This window comes from Oryctolagus cuniculus, chromosome X (assembly GCF_051225735.1).
Source record: "Oryctolagus cuniculus isolate XC-2025 breed Fujian yellow rabbit chromosome X, ASM5122573v1, whole genome shotgun sequence".
Classification (NCBI taxonomy): Eukaryota; Metazoa; Chordata; class Mammalia; order Lagomorpha; family Leporidae; genus Oryctolagus; species Oryctolagus cuniculus.
This window is the reverse complement of record NC_142888.1, coordinates 81975036-81994408: the sequence shown is the minus strand read 5'-3', so window position 1 is coordinate 81994408 and position 19373 is coordinate 81975036. Positions and strand designations below refer to the sequence as shown.

The following is a 19373-nucleotide window of genomic DNA, read 5'->3' as shown; positions in this document are numbered from 1 at the left end:
GCTGGATTTGTAGAAACGAATTTTTAGGGGGCTAGAGGACTGGGAACTAGGGTAGAACAATCCCTGAGAAGTCAGAAGTCAGGCATTTTGATTTGCGTGCGTCGGTCCCTCTCTGGCCTTGATTTTCTTGGTTTTCAAAGGATGGACTAGGAACAGATGGCCTCTAAGATGGTAGTGACCTTTTAGGAAGTTGATCCATTTATTCTTGGTAGTGAAAATAGGTCCACCAAAGTACAACCTTCTCCCCTCCAACAAATCTTCCTTTATTTTATATTCCCTTTTGTATGCCCACTAATTTGGAGATGTGGTGGTGGTGGAGGGGGAGAGGAAGGAGAACAATATAAAACTATCTACCCCAGAGCCATTACACACATGTCATCCCTTTCAGCACTGTGGCTTTTATTTCATGTAATGGGAACTGGGGTAAAAAGAGAAGTCCAAGTTGACAGTCTTCTAAGGACCCAAGGGATAACCAAGTCCCTGAAAAGATCTCTCTGTGTGTGTATGTATGTGTGTGCATGCATGCATGCATATCTTGTACATTCCGAGGGAATGAGGTGGTGGTAGATATTCACCAGCAGCCCTTACTCCCTAATTCAGTCTCAAAAGTGGAAGGACATGGGGTGAAGGTGAAGGGAAAGCCTGGCTTTGGATATATTTTCCTTTGAGTCTTTCTACCCCATCTGCCCCTGAGCCCAGTAGACTCTGAAATTCTGCACCCTAAGGAGGCACTAGGCCAAACCGTCATCACAATAGTGCCCTCTAGCGACCACAATAGGGATACCTTTGACAGAGCCATTTGCGTATCCCATGGCCCAGCCTGAGTGCCATGCCCTTGTACAGCTGATTCTCCCTGTGGAGAAGCGCTCCAGTCCTTCCATCCAGATTGAAGGAAAAATTCACACAACTTCTGCTTCCTTCAAGTCCTTATCACATAAGGGCAGGTTCAGAGAGGAAGCCATCCCTTCACCCTAGGATCATTTTCTCCTTTGGATCTGAAAAAGATTCTTCAACTCCTTTTCCAGACATCTTTAGTGCTGGGCAAGGCACTTGCCATGAGAAGGCTCTGTGGTAGGGAGAATAGTTGTCCACAGCTTCCCTATACCTCCACCCCAAGAGGCCAGCCCTAGTCCCCAGACAGTGATTATGAGAGAAAGCTGGGGTGCAAAAAGGTGACAGGTGGCAGGGAGTGGGATTGGGTGTGTACAAGATGTCTACACTGATCGTTGTCCCAATCTGCATTAAGAGGCTGAGGGGCAGGTGCGCAACATGGCAGTATAGACGCACAACGTGATACAGGCACATAATGCAGCATTGTTTCCCACCCTTATGGGTGGATACTGCCTCCCCAGCCAGCCTTCAGCCTCAGGGATAGGCAGGGGACTTCTTGAGCTTATTCTTCTTCTGGTGTCCTCTAAAAGCTCCACCCCTCTCTGGGGCTTTGGCAGCCCTTGCTCCTCTCCTCCCCACCACCCTCTGGAAGGGTGAGCTCATGCAGTGAGGGATGGGGGTGGGTACACCACTCAGTGGCGCAGTGGGTGGGATCTGGAAAGGCTGCTTCAAGTGTGCGTGTGGGAAGCACATAGGGAATGCCAGGGACACTGGGGGACAGACGTGTCTTGGAATCTTGCCCAAGAGCAAGAGGCACACCCAGGGTATGGCTTAGTGTTTTATTCAAGAAGGGGGAATTGGAGACCACACAGCTATTCTTGGCTCCCTAAGGTTTCAATTTTGTTATCTGCACCTTTTTAATATCTATCCATCCCTCTTTTTGGATGAGGACCCTGTGCATTCTGGCATGCATGCGAGCTAGTGAAACAGGTCCACCTGGATACTGCCATATTGGGAATTACTGCTTTTCTTTGAGGATAAACACCATGGAAAGAGGAGGAGGGCAGCCAAGTAGGAAGGATTACAGATTTTGGGGTCCCACAAAGGGAGGCTCAGCCTCCGCCCTTGTGAGCCTCAAGTGATTGTGGGAAAAGGTAGCAAATGGAGGGTTTAAAGAGACTCTGTGTCCTTCCTAGTTAGCCAAGGAAAACTCCATAGGGAGCGTAGGGTTACTAATCACCAAACTACCACCAACAAACTGTATATTCAGCCTAAGAAGTCTGGGGAAGACTGTGGAAGACATCCCTGTGGTAAGGATAGGAGGAAGGTAGAGGTAGAGTCCAATTATGACTAGAGGTGGAAACCCTCAGCAGCTGTGAGACGACAGCAAAATAGGGGACCTCAGGAGTGCTATTGCTTGGGAGGCAGACATGTGTCCCTCCTTCTTGGTGCAAGGGGTTGGTGGGAGGGGGCATGCAAATGGAGGTGGAGACTTCGACTTGAGGGATAAAAGGAACTGAATTGCAGTGCCAGGTCATCAGGAAGCTCCCATAATCTCAGTCCACCTACATTGCCACCCACCGCTGTTTCCTCTTATACTGGACCCTGCTGCCTCCTGTAATTATGTAAAATTCTCCCAGATTAGGTGGGTCCTGCAAATATTTCCCATCTTCTTTGATTTTGTCCTCCCCATACATGTCCAAAACAACTAGGGTAGGTCTTTTTCACCCCACAGCCAGCAGGCTAACAGTGGGAGAAATGGCGAAGAGCAGTTCTCAGCTTGAAATTCCTGTCTCTCAATTCCAACTTTAGTGCCCTTTCTGGAATCCTGCTCATCATTGTTTTTTTTTTTTTTTCTATCCTTCTCTGGCCTCCTTCAGGGGTTTTCTGAAACTCACTATAGTGTGTGTGTGTGTGTGTGTGTGTGTATATGTGTGTATGTGATGTTGGGCAGGGGGTTGGATGAGGGAGTAGTAGCAGGTGAGGAAAGAGGTTTCCTCTCCCCACGATGCTTCTCTTGGCAGGTTTCCCCCAAGAAAGAGCAGCTGAGTCCTTGCATCTTGTGGCAGCTGGTGTGCCCAGCACAGAGTCCATCAGAGCTGAAGCCAGCCCGGCCCTTGCTCATGGCCAACACCCACCTGTGCTGAGGTCCTGCAGCTGTGGCGGTGTGAGGTGAGTAATGAATGCCAGGGCAGGGAGTTAGGAATCGCTAACTTCAGGTAAATGCTGCCTTTCCACCAGAGTTCTTGACATCAAAACTCTGCTTAGGCCTCACCAGCAAGGCCCCAAGGCATAGCCCCTTCATTCTAGTGCATTTTGCTCAGTAAAGATGCCCTTGGTCTCTTGATTCCCCATCTCTAATTATGGGAATAACAGCCTTGACCTACATCTTGGGGTGAGGAGGAAAAACAACGTAACAATCATTGCCAAGTCCTTTGCAAATGTCAAGCACCATCTAAGAGCTTCAGTGTAACACAGACATGCTTCCCATCAAGCTGTCATTTCCTTTTCTCCTCCTTTCCTGATGTCTAAGTGGCATTTCAACCACATGCCACAAATTCACCAATCAGTTCCTGTGATTTCTACTGCCCTATAAAATTTTCCTCCCTATTCAAAGTGTACTCGTACCCCACCCATCTCTGCCTCTGGGCCTAGCAGGCTTAGTTTTAGCCCTCTGGAACCTTCCTTCTACTAGCTTTCCAATAGCGCTTCCTCTACCAGCTCCCTGATAGCACTTGGGTCTTTAGTATGGCAGCACTTGGTTCTCTACTGACTTCAATAAGTCTCACAAAGTTTCTGGATTATTCATCTGGGCAGATAAACTAGACTGTAAGCACTTCATGGGCAAGGACTAGAACTGACAAGTCTCTAGTCTCCAGTCTCCTTTATACATGCCTGACAGTTTACTGGCAGCTTTGCACGTTTGGCCTTTCCCTCTTCCTCTGCACTTCTCTCAGTTTTCTCAAAGTCTGTCTCTCGAATTGTCTACAGGTCTCTTTGTCTGCCTCCAAGGCAGTCATTATAACTTCTTTGGTCGGCTTCTCTTTCTGGCCTTCTGTTGCTATACTCTGTACTTCAGCTACCTGTATGTAGCTTGCTATCTCCCTGTTCCCCTGTCTCTTTGTAAGCTATTTGGACATCTCTCCTGCTGCTCAAGTTAAAAAAAAAAAAAGAACAATCAAAATAAAAAAAAAAACTACCAAGAAAAACCAACTAAACAAAAGCAAACAAGGAATATGCGATGCAGTTCCTTCTCATACTGAGTGGGCATTGGGCCTATAGTACAAGGTAAAACTGCAGCTCAGCAGCAGGTGCTTCTGTTATGCCTTCTCATGAAAGGGAAGCTCCAGAGTTTTGGCCATGGAATTGAAGGTATGAAATTACAACCTTACTGATACTGACGCATCCAACTTTCTAGAGGTGTTCTGGTAGGAGATCTTCTATAGACCTTGACCGACAGAAGGTAACTAGAACTGACTAAAATAAGAAGTGAGCCACTGGCTAGCTCTCGGGTGTTCTGTGACAGCTGTAGTAATAGCTATAATTTGTAGAGTATCTTCTGTTGCCACTCCTATGCTAGGCACTAAACTTGCAGGATACCGTTTGCTACTACAGTAACCTTGCAAGGGAGGTATTTTTTTTTACTAATAGTTATTTTTTTAAAGATTTATTTATTTATTTGAAGCTCAGAGTTACAGAGAGAGAGGGGAAGAGAGACAGAGAGAGGTCTTCATCTACTAATTTACTCAACAACTGGTTACAATGACCAGGGCTGGGCCACCCCAAAGCCCAGAGCCAGGAGCTTCTGTTGGTTCTCCCACATGGGTGGCAGGGGCCCAAGCACTTGGGCCATCTTTTCTGCTTTCCACAGAACATTAGCAGGAAGCTGGATCAGAAGTGGAGCAGCTGGGTCTGGAACTGCGCCCATATGGGATGCTGGCATTGCAAGCAGTAGCTTAATCTACTGCACCACAATGCCAGCCTCTAGTTATTGGTTTTGTTTGTTACTATATGAGTACTACTAACTCAAGTTCAGTATGATTATCACTGTTTTACCAACTGGGAGGTAGCGGTTGAGAGGAGCTAAGCAACTTGCCTGTAACTGGAGACATGTTGCAGCTTTGGGAAGAAAGACATATATTGGAGTTTTTAGGATCTCACCTTATTGTGGTACACTTTTCATGCTGACACACATACACACAGTCTCATAAGCATACTCGTGTACTCTGATACATTCACTCAGTCACATCCATTCTTCCCACCAGATGTTCACATTTACTTTTCACACTGGGCAACTTCATAGTGATGATCACTGTTACCCCCTCACCAGCTCCCACAATCACATTTACAGATGTACTACATATAGGCACTTTCACACTGCCACACAGTACCATTCATATATTTGCCTTTACCAACTGACACACACTCACCCTGCCAAACACCCCTCCCTTTCTCACCCACTCACACCTCATGATACTCTATAATGTTGTTCCACACTGATAGTCCCATGCTTTCACATTCAAATGATATAATTTCCTTTACCCACTAAAATTCTATACAATTACACACACGCACACACACAAAACGCACAGACATGCATTGATTTACCACAATGCCTATACTCAAACTGTTTTTCATGCTCATAGCTATATACACAGTCAATTTGATCTGCTCCAATGTGCTTACACTGATATCATCACTATTTCCTGCCTCACATTCACAGTTCATCACACAGAGACACACATGTACATATATGCTTATATGTTCATGTTTATGTGTGTTTGTGCTATAAATGCCATCTTACCCACTTGCCCTCATATTCTCAATATCATGCTCTTGTACTCATGTGCAGCACTGAATCCATGTCTTGCCCTGTCATATTCACAGATAATCACACTTATACGCATACTTTTTGACACATGTTCACAGTCTTGCACACACCTCCTTTACACTGAAACATCTTGTACTCTACAATAAATTCACAGGCACATACTCCATAATACAATCAGGCACACATGTTTCATAAACTCAGCCATTGCCACTGAAAACTATCACTCTACCCTTTCATAGCCATAGACAATAACTTAAACACAGGTATATTCACATTGATACACACTGATACATACATATGCTCATCACATTCAATGCTCATACAAAATCGCATTAGCACGGAGTCACATTGCACATCCATGCTCACATACTGACACTCTTACATCTTCATATACTCACTCTCATATTCATAACCACACACTCAAAATTGCATACTCCCACTTTTTCCCACAGACACACAATCACACTCCCTCACATTCATGTATATTCAGTGTCTCACACACAGATTCCTACACATGTATCACAGATTTTCACAAGGGCATAATCACATTTAGCATCCACTCATATTTTCATACTCTCCTACTCTCATGCTGACATAATGTCACTCCCACTGCTTCAACCAGTGCACATGTTGTGACCTGCACACTTACCTGTGTTTACTGTAGTACACCACACTGACACACACACTGTTCACATTGCAACAGTCAACTCACATAGATACACACATGTACTTACAGGCTACAGAGACTCACATTTACTTACAGTCATATTCATTCTGCCACATCTTCACTTATGTTGATAAATTTACTCATACTTGACCCATATGCTCATGCAGTCACACACTATTCCATAGAGTACTATGTATACTTTGCTAGACTCTCACATGGACATTCATAGTAACACATGTTCACATTGACACTGGCCTATGCCCCTCACATTGATCCACATTGACTCACATTGATTTACTAGTGTGACCCTCAGTCTCATGCACACACTCGCATCTACATTTCAAAGCTCTTACACGTGCTCCTTATACTCACATTTGCCACATTCATGTTATTTTTCACTGACAACGCACACTGTGGTACACCCAATTGTAGGCAATAGCTCATAATCAAAATTGTAGTCTTTTCTCGCTGTTTGCTACTAGTGCTGTCCTTACCCCTGCCGAAAGGTGTTCTAACATGCAGTGGCTGAAGGAAGAGTATTGGTCTCATCTGGGGTGGCAATGGGAATTAGAGCTGAAGGGAGAATTTATGTGCAGGATTAAAGCAACAGAGCTCAAACCTACAGATCAAGTTTTCTATCCTTTCCACATAGTTTCCTTTCACAGAGATCATCTCTAATAGAGATTTGGCCAATCCTGTCCAACAGAAGTTGAGGTTTAGTTCATGTGTTTATTTTTTGGAATGCTTATGGCTTAACTTATCCCATGTCTTTCCCAAGGGGAAGGAAAGGTGAAGAAAATGTTCTTTTATGCATTCTGAATGATTTCATATGCAAAATTGCTTATCTTTGGTTTTATGCTTATGATATAGAATTTGCTACTGATTACACCCATGAAAAGGGCAAGGCTACTTCCATCAGACACCTCGAAACTAGCCAGATCTTCTTAATACTCCATTGTCCCTGGAACGTGATGTTCAAGAAAAGGTTAATGATCTAGCTGAATGATAAAATAAATTTCTACTGTGAATGTACATGTGCATATGTAGACTTCACTGAAATTTCAGCAGCTGTGACTCACACGTTACTGGAGGAGATTTCTCAGTAGGCGTGGGTAAAGATAAGCTGAAGGAAGTTATTTGCACCCTAGACAGATTGAACATTTCCCTGCAAGAGAATACAATGCACAAACCTGGGAGTGAACCCATAGATGAAGGGCCTGGGGCTACAGGTGTGCACCACCAGAGATTTAGAAGCCTTAGAGCACCTTGCAGGAGCCTGTCTCTAGTTCATGGTTTTTTCTTCTGGAGTCTTCCTAGAGGAAAAATGAGTGCAAAAATGTGTCCAGGCTGCCATTTGGTAAGGGGTCTGGCATGCCATGGCAAGTGCTTGTACTCTGGACCATCACCCAACCTCTGTCTCCACTTCTACCACTCCTCTGCCATTAGATGGAGAACTTCTTTGATAGCAGGACCCACATCATCATACTCAAGTTGAATTCCTGCGTAGCTCAATGCTAGGCTCAAAGCAGCTACTTGTGAAGCACAATTAAGAAATCAAAAAGAAAGTGGGAGGCAATATGTTGTCAGTACAGATCCAGTGTCTCTCCTGCTGTCTTCTTCAATCCCAGAACTCCAGTGGCACCACCAGCTCAGAGTGTGGATCTTGTATGGGACCTGCAGAAGTGCTTAGCCCAGGGGGATATTCAAACTGGTGAAAGACACTTTGCTCCTGAGGTATTTCCTTTGTCTGAGAAAGATACAGTCACCATGGAAGAGTAGCACAAGGAAATAGCCTTGGAGTTGGAATTGGACGGATCTTTTCCAGTGGACTTTAATCAGTGGTCTTCGAACTCCAATGGCTTGAAGACCCTCAGGTGGTTGTGGACAGCACTTAGGGGTTAGTGAAGCCACTTCCCAAAGTAAACTTCCTCATAGGCCTCTTGCTTAGCCACAGTGCTGTGGCATCTTTCCAGAAGATCACAGAGCAGAGCTTTGTTGTCATTGAGTCTGAGGTAGAGGAAGAAAAGTGAGCTACAGGCCCTAGCTTTAGCCACCTCCTCCTCCAGAAGATGGCTTTAGAGAAACCACCAGGCAATTTTGCATTTGATGGTTTCTTGCTAATACCCTAAGACTCTCCAAAGCAGTTTATACAATGTACAAGACTAGCTAAATTTTAGGAAGGGGAATATGCACTTGCCTGAATTCACTTGAATTCAGTAAAAAGCACTAAGTGAGAAGACCCACTGCATTGCATTTATATGATATTTTGTACTTTTCAAACTGCTTAATAACCCCTTCTTCCATGATGATAGAAGTGATGGGAGAACCAGTTCTGGAGTCACGCAGACCAGTATTTGAATCCCACTTTGGCCACTTTCTGGTTGTGTAACCTTGAGGAATTCTTTATCCCCCTTAAGCCTCAGTGTCCTCATCTGTAAAATGGGAGTGACACTAATGTCACCTTCCTCATGGAATTGTTGAGTATGAAATGAGGTAACATATGAAAGAGTTTAGTACAATATCTGTTCTATAGTAAATGTTTAATAATTGATCTCATTATCATTACCACAACCCTTTGAAATGGGCACCTTCAAAGGGGCAGCACTATGAGATAACAGAGAGACAGTCTGCTTCATAACAGGCAGAAAGGCCTGATTTTTACAGGACTTGGTGCCTGTCTTATTTTAAGTCTTTGTTTCTGCCACAAGCTAGGTATCAGTGCTTGTTTTAATTCATAAAGATTAGTGAAAAATAAGATTAACCCATGGAGAATTTCCAAGTCACATTAGGGCATATCTATCTTCCTATTGCAGTGATGTTTCTTTTTTTAAAAATTTTATTTGTAAGACAGAATTACAGAAAGAGAGAGGAAGGGAGAGAGAGAGAGAGAGAGAGAGAGAAAATGTTCCATCTGCTGGTTCACTCCCCAAATGGATACAATAGCCAGGGCTGGACCAGGCCAAAACCAGGAGCCAGGAACTCTATCTGGGTCTCCCACATGAGTGGCAGGGGCCCAAGCACTTGAGCCATCCTCCGCTGCTTTCCCAGGCACGTTAGCAGAGAGCTGGATCAGAAGTGGAGCACCAGGACTCTAACTGGTGCGCATATGAGATGCCAGTGTTGAAGGTGGCAGGCCCTGTAGTGATATTTCATGATAATTTAGGTGTTACAGACCCTTGAGAGGAGTGGGAGTACAAGAGAATCCTGATGCTGGTAGAACTGGTGGGCCAGCTCTCTAGCCACAGACACTCAGTTGTCCCTGACTCTAATATTGAATACCTGTTTTTAGGGAGAGGGTTGGCTAATTTCTAGGCTTTCATCCCAAACATGACTGTGGATGTGCCATTCACTTGCCCATAGTTTTAGGTACAGTCATGTCCTTGCAAAAGCTGTGAGTAACTGAGAATGTGTCATATCATATGACACATTTTGTGACTGAGGAAGCATAAAGAAGAGCGTGGGCTTTGGAGTCACACAGACATAGGATTGTATAATCACAGTCTTTCACTTACTAGCTCGATGACCTTGGGCAAATGACTGTCTCTGAACAACAGCCCCTTCATCTGTAGAATGGAAGTAGTAATAATACTTCATGTAGTTATGCAGGATATATGAACTTGTATATTAGTAACTTTTAGCAGATGCCTAGAACATGATAAGATCTCAGTGGATGATGGTGATTTTGGTTTTGGCTTGTGAAATCTGTGGGAGTATTCATAAAATGTATTGGTAGAATGTCATAAATTACTTCCACACATTTCACACATGTGGATTGTTTGATCCTTACCACCTTCTTGTCAAGAGGTCACCTTTTCCAAATGAAAAATAGGTTCAGAGAGGCCAAGTAATGTAGCCAGGGTCATGCAGCTTATTAGCTAGGCTAAGGTACTAATCCAGAGTGAATATTTGCATTTTGTTGGCAGAGACTTTTGAGGTTACACTGGGCAAATAAGAACTATTTCAATTAAGCATACTCCTTGTAAAAAATCTAAATGCTTTCTAAAGTTTATCTACTAGTTGAACTGTATTTTCTGTATCATATGCAATGCCTAGTACATCACAAGAATGCAACACATGTGATATCATAAGAGTACCCTTGAGAATAGGTTTGAGTGATATATAGCCACAGTGCTGCCATTCACCACCAAGAGGAAAATCTTTCTTAAGGTATATTGAGGGTACTTCAAAACATTCATCGGGCAATGAAATAAGTTTCTTTTAGTGCAAAAAGTTTTTTGAGATCCAGGCATAATTTTTGCATAATGCACATTTTCCATGAATTTTTTGAACTTTGTGGTTCTCTTCATGCTGCTTCAGTGGCACTAAATGACTAGAATCTGGAAATTCTTAAAACCTGATGAAGCATATCAACAGACTTCTAGTACCACTTGGCCATTTCTCTTCCATTATGAAAATTCCAAGACATCAAGTTTAGTCAACTTTAAGGAAACAATGGGAGGACAAGAAGAGAGGAGCACTTTTGACCTCTGGAACATAAAGCACTCTTCTCTCAGTTTGCATGACATCATAGTCATTTGGTCCACCTCTTCGAACACCTTTCTCAGAAAGCACTGGTTCTTCTTCCTCTTCCAGCCCCTAGATGTTGATGTTTCCTACAGGTTTTTTCTTCTCCCTTATTGTATAGTCTTCCTGGACAATTGCATATCTTCCCATATGGATGGCCTCCAAATTAAAATCTGCAACCCACATGGCCAACTCTCTTCTGAAAAACTTCATAATGCTAAATGAATGTTAGAGTGGCTGCTGCAATTATATTGTCTAATTTTGCCTTATGTATTAAGAGGAATGGATTCAGCTAGAGAGGTTCTTTTCATCACACATGAATTGAAGTTTCCTTCAACTTTTCATTAATTACATGCTGCATGGTTGATACCACTCAAATACAGAATGCTTAGATGTTTATTTGGCTTCCCACTAGACATTACTAATTTAAGTTTTACTGAGATTTCCAATGTGTCATTGTTTCTATCCTCGCGTCTTTGTATATTGATTTATATAAAATAATATATTTGAGCCTCACGTGGTTCAGTGGTTAAGCCACCACTTATGATGCGGGTATTCCATATCAGAGCAATGGTCTAAGTCCCAGCTGCTTTGCTTCCAATCCAGATCCCTGCTAATGTGCTTGGGAAAGCAGTGGAAGATGGCCCAAGTCCTTTGGCACCTTCTACCCATGTGGGAAACCTGGATGGAGTTCCAGGCCCCTATCTTAGGCCTTGCCAATGCCCTGCCATTGCAACCATAGTGAACCAGCAGCTCTCTCTCTGTGTATGTATGTCTGTAACTCTGCCTTTCAAATAAATAAAATAAATCTTAAAGAAAAAGAAATATGAGGGTATCTCAAAAAGTTCATGGAAAGTCAAAGGTCATCAAAAGGCAAGTTTATTATGAAAAGTAGTATATTGGAGGTGAATTTGCAGGTATTTTATTGTATTTGTTGGTATAGTCTGTACAAAAATGTAGATGAATTTGTTATTAAAAAAAGGCCAAAACATTAAAATAAGTTATTCTTACTCTTTTGAGAATATGATTATTATTGATTGTCCAATGATTGCTCATACAAGAAGATGCCAACATACTCATGTTTGTTATCAGCACACCAATTTCATCAGTTTTTTTCGTCACCTTTGTGAGCTAATTGGTTAGTCAAATTTCACAATAATGGAAACTGAGGCATGCCAAATACAAAGGAAAGTGTATACAAACCATTTCTCCTACTACTCCCCTGAACCTCTTGTAATAGAAAGCTATTTTTACCTAGATTCCATTAGGGGTCCTGAGACCAGTTACTCCAATCAAACCTAGCATCCCTGCTATCTTTGGCAAATATTCAAAATAGAGGCCCCTCTTGGATAGTCTTTCTATTCCCATATTTCATGTGCTTTTCCTTCCCTGGCTCATTGTCTTAGTGCTGTCACTTTTCAAAATTATTTTTATGTTGCTACCTGGAACATCTCATTTCATGGGAAAAAGGTTCCCTATCTCAACCTTAGACATCTACTACATTGTTACTCAGATAATAGTTCTTAAATTCACAGCCTTTCTATGCTGTCTCATTCCCTGAAGCCCCTTTACATAGACAGGAGGAAACCCAATACTGTGGAAAGACACAGAAGACTTTTTAAAAAAAAAAAAAAAAGATTTATTTATGTATTTGAAGGGCAGAGTGACAGAGAGGGAGAGACAGAGGAAATAGATCTTCCAAAGGTGATTCACTCCCCAACTAGCTGAAATGGCTGGGGCTGGCCAGGCCGAAGCCAGGAGCCTAGAACTCCATCTGGGTCTCCCACATAAGTGGCAGAGGCCCAAGTACTTTGGGCTGTCATATGCTACCTTCCCGGACACATTAGCAAGAGCAGCTGGGACTAGAACCTGTACTCTGGTGCGGGATACAGGTGTCGCTGTGCCACAATGCCAGTCCCAACCTAGAAGACTTCTTGATTTTTCTCTACTGATCTCATTTTTTCTATCATTCTTCTTTGTCTGGAGCTTAATATACATCATTCCTTGTGCTTGTAACATAGCCTCGCCATGATTTTTTGACTTGTTCTTCCTAATTCAATTCAAATATACTACCCTATGTAGCAGCTTCCTTCAGGCTATTGGGGGTCCCTCTCTCTTGTCTTTGTATGGCAATTTGTTCTTATCTTTGCACATGCTGTCATGCTGACACCTATTATTTTTTGAAGCCTCTTCAAGGGCAGGGACTCTGTTTATCTCTCACCCTAGAATCTGGCATACTCCTATTTATCCTTCAATACCCTGCTCAAGTGCCATATTCTCTGACCCTCCTGAGTAGCATTAGCTTACCCCTTTCCCCCTGTTCTTCCAAAACATCTGCCTGTCTGTCACATAATAGACATGGCATAAATGTTGAGTAAATGAATTTATCAAAGAGTAATGGTTTCCTCAAGATCCCCAAAAATCCAGAAGTGGAGCTGAAATTAGATATTCTTCATTTGTTAGAGGCATTCTTTACTGTTTACAAAAGACTTACTAATGAAAATTCAACCCACGAATTCAAGACCACATAACCAGTCTTAAGAAGAGAATTTCTTTTTCCAAATATTATGTTTCCAATACATTTCCCTCAAAGACATCAGTTATACTCATCTGTGGCTACAGTTTTAGCAAATACTTCGTGTCAGGCCATACAGATCCTTTTTTCTGTAGCTCACCAGGAGCCAGTGTTCTAGCTCTTTCAAGTCTTGCACTGGTGACCTTCATCCAGAAGTTTGAGATACCTTCTCATCTTTATACAGCATCAACTTCACTTGGCACAGTAGAAACAGGGGCCCAAAAGTAATGTAGCATGCCTGGAGTATTCCTGGGTCAGATATACTGTTGAATAGTATCTTACACCAATCTGCTGCATCCTGACTTAAATCCTGGGGAATTCCCACTTATCCTTCATGCCCTGCTCATGTATTATATCCTCAAATTCCTATGGTAACTTCACTTAACCTCTCTGCTCTGACCCTTCAAAGCATTTTATGCTTACCTCTGTTGTATCTTGTTGCCTTTTTATTATACATCTGCATGTCTGCTTTCCTCACTAGACTCTGAGCTCTTTGAAGACAGGGGTCTTCTGGTCTTTATTTGTTGCTCTTTTTATGCACCTGTACTGGATACAATACCTGGTGACTATGAATGTTTTTGAGAATTATTATGAATGAGGGTATGAGGTCAGGTAGTGGTGTTTTCTCAAACACTATCCAGCACATTCTTATGATTATTGGCACCAATTTTTCATATAATAGATAGCAGTCAATCAAAGAGAATCTCACTCTCCTCTGAGGTACTATAATTGCTTTCTTTCTAGTACTCTTCATTTTGCAATTCACATACCTTTACTTGATTGGTAGTTCTATTTTTGTCTATATATGTGATATATATTTTATGTATAATGTTCAGCCAAAGATGAATGCGACTGCTCAAACCTGTTACCTTACTTAGGGCTTGGCACTTATTCATCTCTTTACACCCATCAGCATGGTGGCTGGCACAAAGACACCAGCAAGTATATGTTGTTTGAGTAAATGAAAGCATGCACGTATAGGTTATTTAAGGAGACTTAATAAATAATCGCATTCTTGGAGTTACTATCTTAAACCTCAAAGGGTCACTGTTTTAGTCTTAGGATACTTTGAAATGAAAGTCAACCAGAAATCAACAAGATAAAGGATGAATTGACATTTTGCTGGAGGAACTATGATGGATTGACATAAGATATTTTTCTGTTACCTTCCTGATAACAGTTGTTTAGCCTATAATACGCTCATTATTAAGAGAAGAGGGAATGTCCAGACGATCTGCTAATGTACATAAAAGTAGCTGTTGGTTGCCTGGAATGATTGAGAGTGCTATGACATAAAGAACTTTGGCTCAATCTTAAAGGAGAAATAATTTTCTGCACAAACATTTCTCTCTCTCTCTCTCTCTCTCTATATATATATATATATAATATATATATATTACACACACATATGATGATGATGATGATGGTGATGACAATGATACAGTTTCTCTCCTCTCTATATCCCCAATATTCTAAGTCCAGGCTCCACAGAACTAATTTGGGAAGTACTGTCTGATTCACCCTCAGGCCTGCTGACTCCAGCTTCTTGCTCCAAATATTGCTTCTGCATTTTCTGCAGCTTACCACTCAGAGTGTCATCTCTTCAGAGGTCTGGGATAGGCTCTATTATCTAAGCTTTGGGGCTTCCTATGGCCATGGCAGCATTTAAGCACATAGCAGTCTTCACCTTGTATGTAGAGTGAGCACTGGAGAAGGAATGCTGATCATGAGCTGGTATATGAATCTGTTCTAGCATGAACCAATGAAGAATCATCTCTTCTTCAAGAAGACTGTGGCTGCTGTACCAAGCAAAGTAATAGGCAGCAAGGGGACCAAACTACTTGGTGCATCCATCAGACTGCAAATGAAGAGCTTGTGTAAGCTTGAACCAAGAAAGCCATGGGGGAAGTCAGCATACTCAACTGTGAGGCCATCTTTTGATAAGGCTCTTGGTTTCTAGAGGAATTGCTTTGGGTTTATATGTTTTTCTATCCACAGGAAGTTTTCTTCAAGGCAAAACAGTTGTTTTGGGTGGGGAATCAGAGATGGGGAATTTTTTTTTAACTTTTATTTAATGAATATAAATTTCCAAATTACAGAATATGGATTACAATGGCTTCCCCCCCATAACGTCCCTCCCACCTGCAACCCTCCCCTTATCCACTCCCTCTCCCCTTCCATTCACATCAAGATTCATTTTCAATTCTCTTTATATACAGAAGATCAGTTTAGCATACATTAAGTAAAGATTTCAACAGTTTGCTCCCACACAGAAACATAAAGTGAAAAATACTGTTTGAGTACTAGTTATAGCATTCAATCTCAATGTACAGCACACTAAGGACAAAGATCCTACATGAGGAGTAAGTGCACAGTGACTCCTGTTGTTGACTTAACAAATTGACACTCTTGTTTATGGCATCAGTAATCACCCTAGGCTCTTGTCATGAGCTGCCAAGGCTATGGAAGCCCCCTGAGTTCACTGACTCTGATCATATTTAGACAAGGCCATGGTCAAAGTGGAAGTTCTCTCCTCCCTTCAGAGAAAGGTACCTCCTTCTTTGATGACCCATTCTTTCCACTGGAATCTCACTCGTGGAGATCTTTCATTTAGGTTTTATTTTTTTTTCCCCAGAGTGTCTTGGCTTTCCATGCCTGAAATACTCTCATGGGCCTTTCAGCCGGATCCGCATGCCTTAAGGGCTGATTCTGAGGCCAGAGTGCTGTTTAGGACATTTGCCATTCTATGGGTCTGCTGTGTATCTCACTTCCCATGTTGGATCATTCTCTCCCTTTTTGATTCTATCAGCTAGCATGAGCAGCTTAATATGTTATTCCTCTTAGTATTTTTTTGTTTGTTCTACTTAATACTTTTGGTTGAATACTGTAATCAATACACAATTCTTCTTAAGTGCTGAAACTTAACTGAAAAGTGATCGCTGTTAAATATAAGAGTGGGAATAAGAGAGGGAAGAGATGTGCAATTCGGGACATGCTCAAGCTGACTTACCTCAAACGGTAGAGTTAGAAACATACCAGGGGATTCCAATTCAATCCCATCGAGGTGGCATGTACCAATGCCATCTCACTAGTCCCAGTGATCAATTTCTGTTCACAATTGATCGTAATGATAGAACTAAGAACCAAAGAGATCACACAAACAAGAGCTGGGGAATTTTTACAACTAAGGCTGTAACCAACTGTATTTTTATCTGCAACCATTTGTGAAGTAGACTAGATGAAAAGTGTGTTGTATGACATCTCTATTCTTCCTTCACTACTTGAGGGAAGCCTGCTTTTATAGATATTTCCCTTTCCTTAACCATAGCTCCCAAATAATATTTGTGCATCTTTCACTGAGCTGGATCAGGGAAGTGTATAATTATCATCCATGCGTAGTAAAAGAAACTGGAACTCCAGAGACTAAAGACATTGGTTTACGATATCTTGCTCACTTGGGCAGTTAGTCTACATCAAATTTGTTCAATTTGAATGTTCCCAAGGATGTTGCAGTCAGTGTTTGAGAACTAGGGTATATTTTATTACTAGGTCCTGTTTCTCTTTTCTTTTTCTCACTCATTTCTTTGAGGCATCTTCTTTTAAGGTAATTACTTCTATGTTTTATGCTTAAAATATTTCTACCTTTGTTCTTTATGCATCCTATTTTCTCTTTGTAGAATCATCCATAATGTAAATGGAAAGCTGAAACCTGTAATAGTGCATCAGTCTGTAAATACACATCAAGATAGTGATTAGCATTTTCTTGGCCTTGACTCATGCAACATACACAATGAAGAATGAAGTATGGTACTGCATACATTTAGAAATGTAAGTCATTTGAAAATGGACTATTTGTCCCTTGTAACATATGCAGTATATGAGGTCTGGATGCTGGGATACACCTATCAATTTGCATATTTGCAGCCTGACATTAAAATTTGCAGATATAATATACTGGATTGTTAGACTCAATTAATGTTTAGTTCCTGCTGAAAACAGTAGCAGTTACTCATAAAAATGTTAGCAGAGAACAAGAGTACAGCAGGATCAATTTCATTTTCTTGTATGTATGAGAGAGAACATGAATGTATTCTGTGTATGCGTGCTTGTATATATGTCAGCAGTCAGCTATCTCTTGCATGATCTAAGATTGAAACTGGGTGGCTGTAAAAAGAGCTAGTGCCTCCCTTGCTTGTCCAGCTGCTTTTGCAAATCTGCCTAACAAGTAGCTCAGCTCCTCCTGATCAAATGATCTTAGAAATGGCTTCCCTCCATTACACATTGTAATGGTATCTCCCTGGCAAGGCTCTCTGAAACAGCACACCCCTGTCTCTGATAGCAGAGTTCCCTTGGTGAGTGCCCCAGAAGAGGCAAGCTCCAAAACAAGGCCGTCTAAGAATTGGTACAACAAAACCTGATGGAGTTTTGTCAGTAAATCTCGTAACATTGGGTCTCTGGACTGGAAAAGCAATTGAAATCAGTAAGTCCTGTTATATGAATATTTTGGGAGAATATGAATATATATGAAGAGTGTATGTGAGTTTATAGGTTTACTTGAATACACCTTGTATTGATGTAATGTGTCATGAAAAGGAAATTGTCAAGAGTTTAAGAGGTTCTAGTCCTGGTTATTATACTTGTTCTGTGACCCTGGGCAAGTGACTCAACTTCTATGATCTGTGTATTCCTCATGTGAGAAATGTGGGTGATACTACTTTCTTTGCAATATTTATGTCAGGCTCAAATAGGAGCATAACATGGCAGCTCTTTATATATTTATTACAAAGTTGTGTGTTTAAAAATGAGGTGTTTGTAATCAGTTGTTAGCTGGTTTCTAAACGATGCCCATTTGCTTGGCAGTTAGGCTAGTGCCACTATTTCCAAACATACTTTCTTGACTCAGGTCTGCTACAAATAGACCTATAGGCTTATTCAACATTATGATGAACCTACTTGTAGCTGCAATGAATGTGTAGAATGCCTAGGGTTCCATTTTATTACCTCATAAGTGTTTGTAATGTCCTTTGGGAACAAGACCCTGTTCTAGATAATGTGAAGGAACACAGTTTTAACTAAGGGGAACTCATCCTCAAGAAGTTTGTGATCTGGTGAGAGGAATAGTATGCATAATGACTGTGTATAACTTGAGGCAAGGTGATGAAAATGCCAAGTAGGGCTCATCTAGCTGGATATTGTTGTGGTTAGACTTTCCTGTGTCTACCTAGTCTCGGAATGGCAGTGAAGGATCATAGGTGCAGGGAGACCCAAACTTGTCTCATTCTCCTGCCTCTTTGGCATCTTAGCATATTATGGGAATTAATGTCTGAAAATTAACTAGAAATCTTCAGATGTAAGTTTTGTGAAACAAGTAATTGGTTTAAAATCATAGGACATTGTCCCCTTTATGGAAAGCTAGATGCTCTCTCGCTCTCTCTTGCTCTCTCTCTCTCGGCAATTAAGGAAAAGTCTACTACACATTCTTGCATTTTTGGTTATAAGTGAGCTGTTTTGTTCATTTACTAATAAGTGCATCCAAGATAAAGCTGGTTTAGTGTGAGCATAGGCTAGTCAGCTAGCAATCGTTACAAGGGAGCCTAGGAAAAAGCCAGCAGATGTAACACCAGGATCTTTTTTCTCTGCACTAAAGGATAATTCAGTGTTCATTTCACTCTGATAGTAAAAGGCGCAACTTCATCCTCATAGACAAAGTAAAGTTCTGTTGGACAGCATTTCCAAGGAAACATCCTTTAAGTCTATGTTAATTGAATACTGACTATCATTAAAAGTTCTATTCTTCTTTATCTATAAAGCTAATTGGCATTATAAAGGATTTCTTTATTTTAAAAATTGAAAGTACTGTCATGTTTTAACATAGTGAGAGTTCTTTTACCAGTTTACTATGCTTTTGAGGTCCTAAAGTATGTCTTCTTTCATATGTACTTGGA

The 19373-nt window shown here is 41.5% G+C and overlaps 1 protein-coding gene across 14 annotated transcripts in view; it reads left to right on the top strand.

The window, feature by feature from the left end:
* PAK3 (p21 (RAC1) activated kinase 3) overlaps positions 1–19373 on the top strand; it is a 278956-nt gene that overhangs the window by 160943 nt on the left and 98640 nt on the right. For 2 of the 14 annotated variants that reach the window (XM_017349812.4, XM_089324122.1), the window contains exon 3: positions 2856–3003. The exons of 8 other annotated variants lie outside the window; for them this stretch is intronic. The gene's annotated coding sequence lies outside the window, so the exon portion shown is untranslated. Of the gene's footprint in view, positions 1–2855; positions 3004–17105; positions 17257–17790; positions 17909–19373 lie in introns of those variants that run through there. 4 more of the 14 variants (XM_089324120.1, XM_089324115.1, XM_089324116.1 and 1 more) reach the window with 4 other exon arrangements.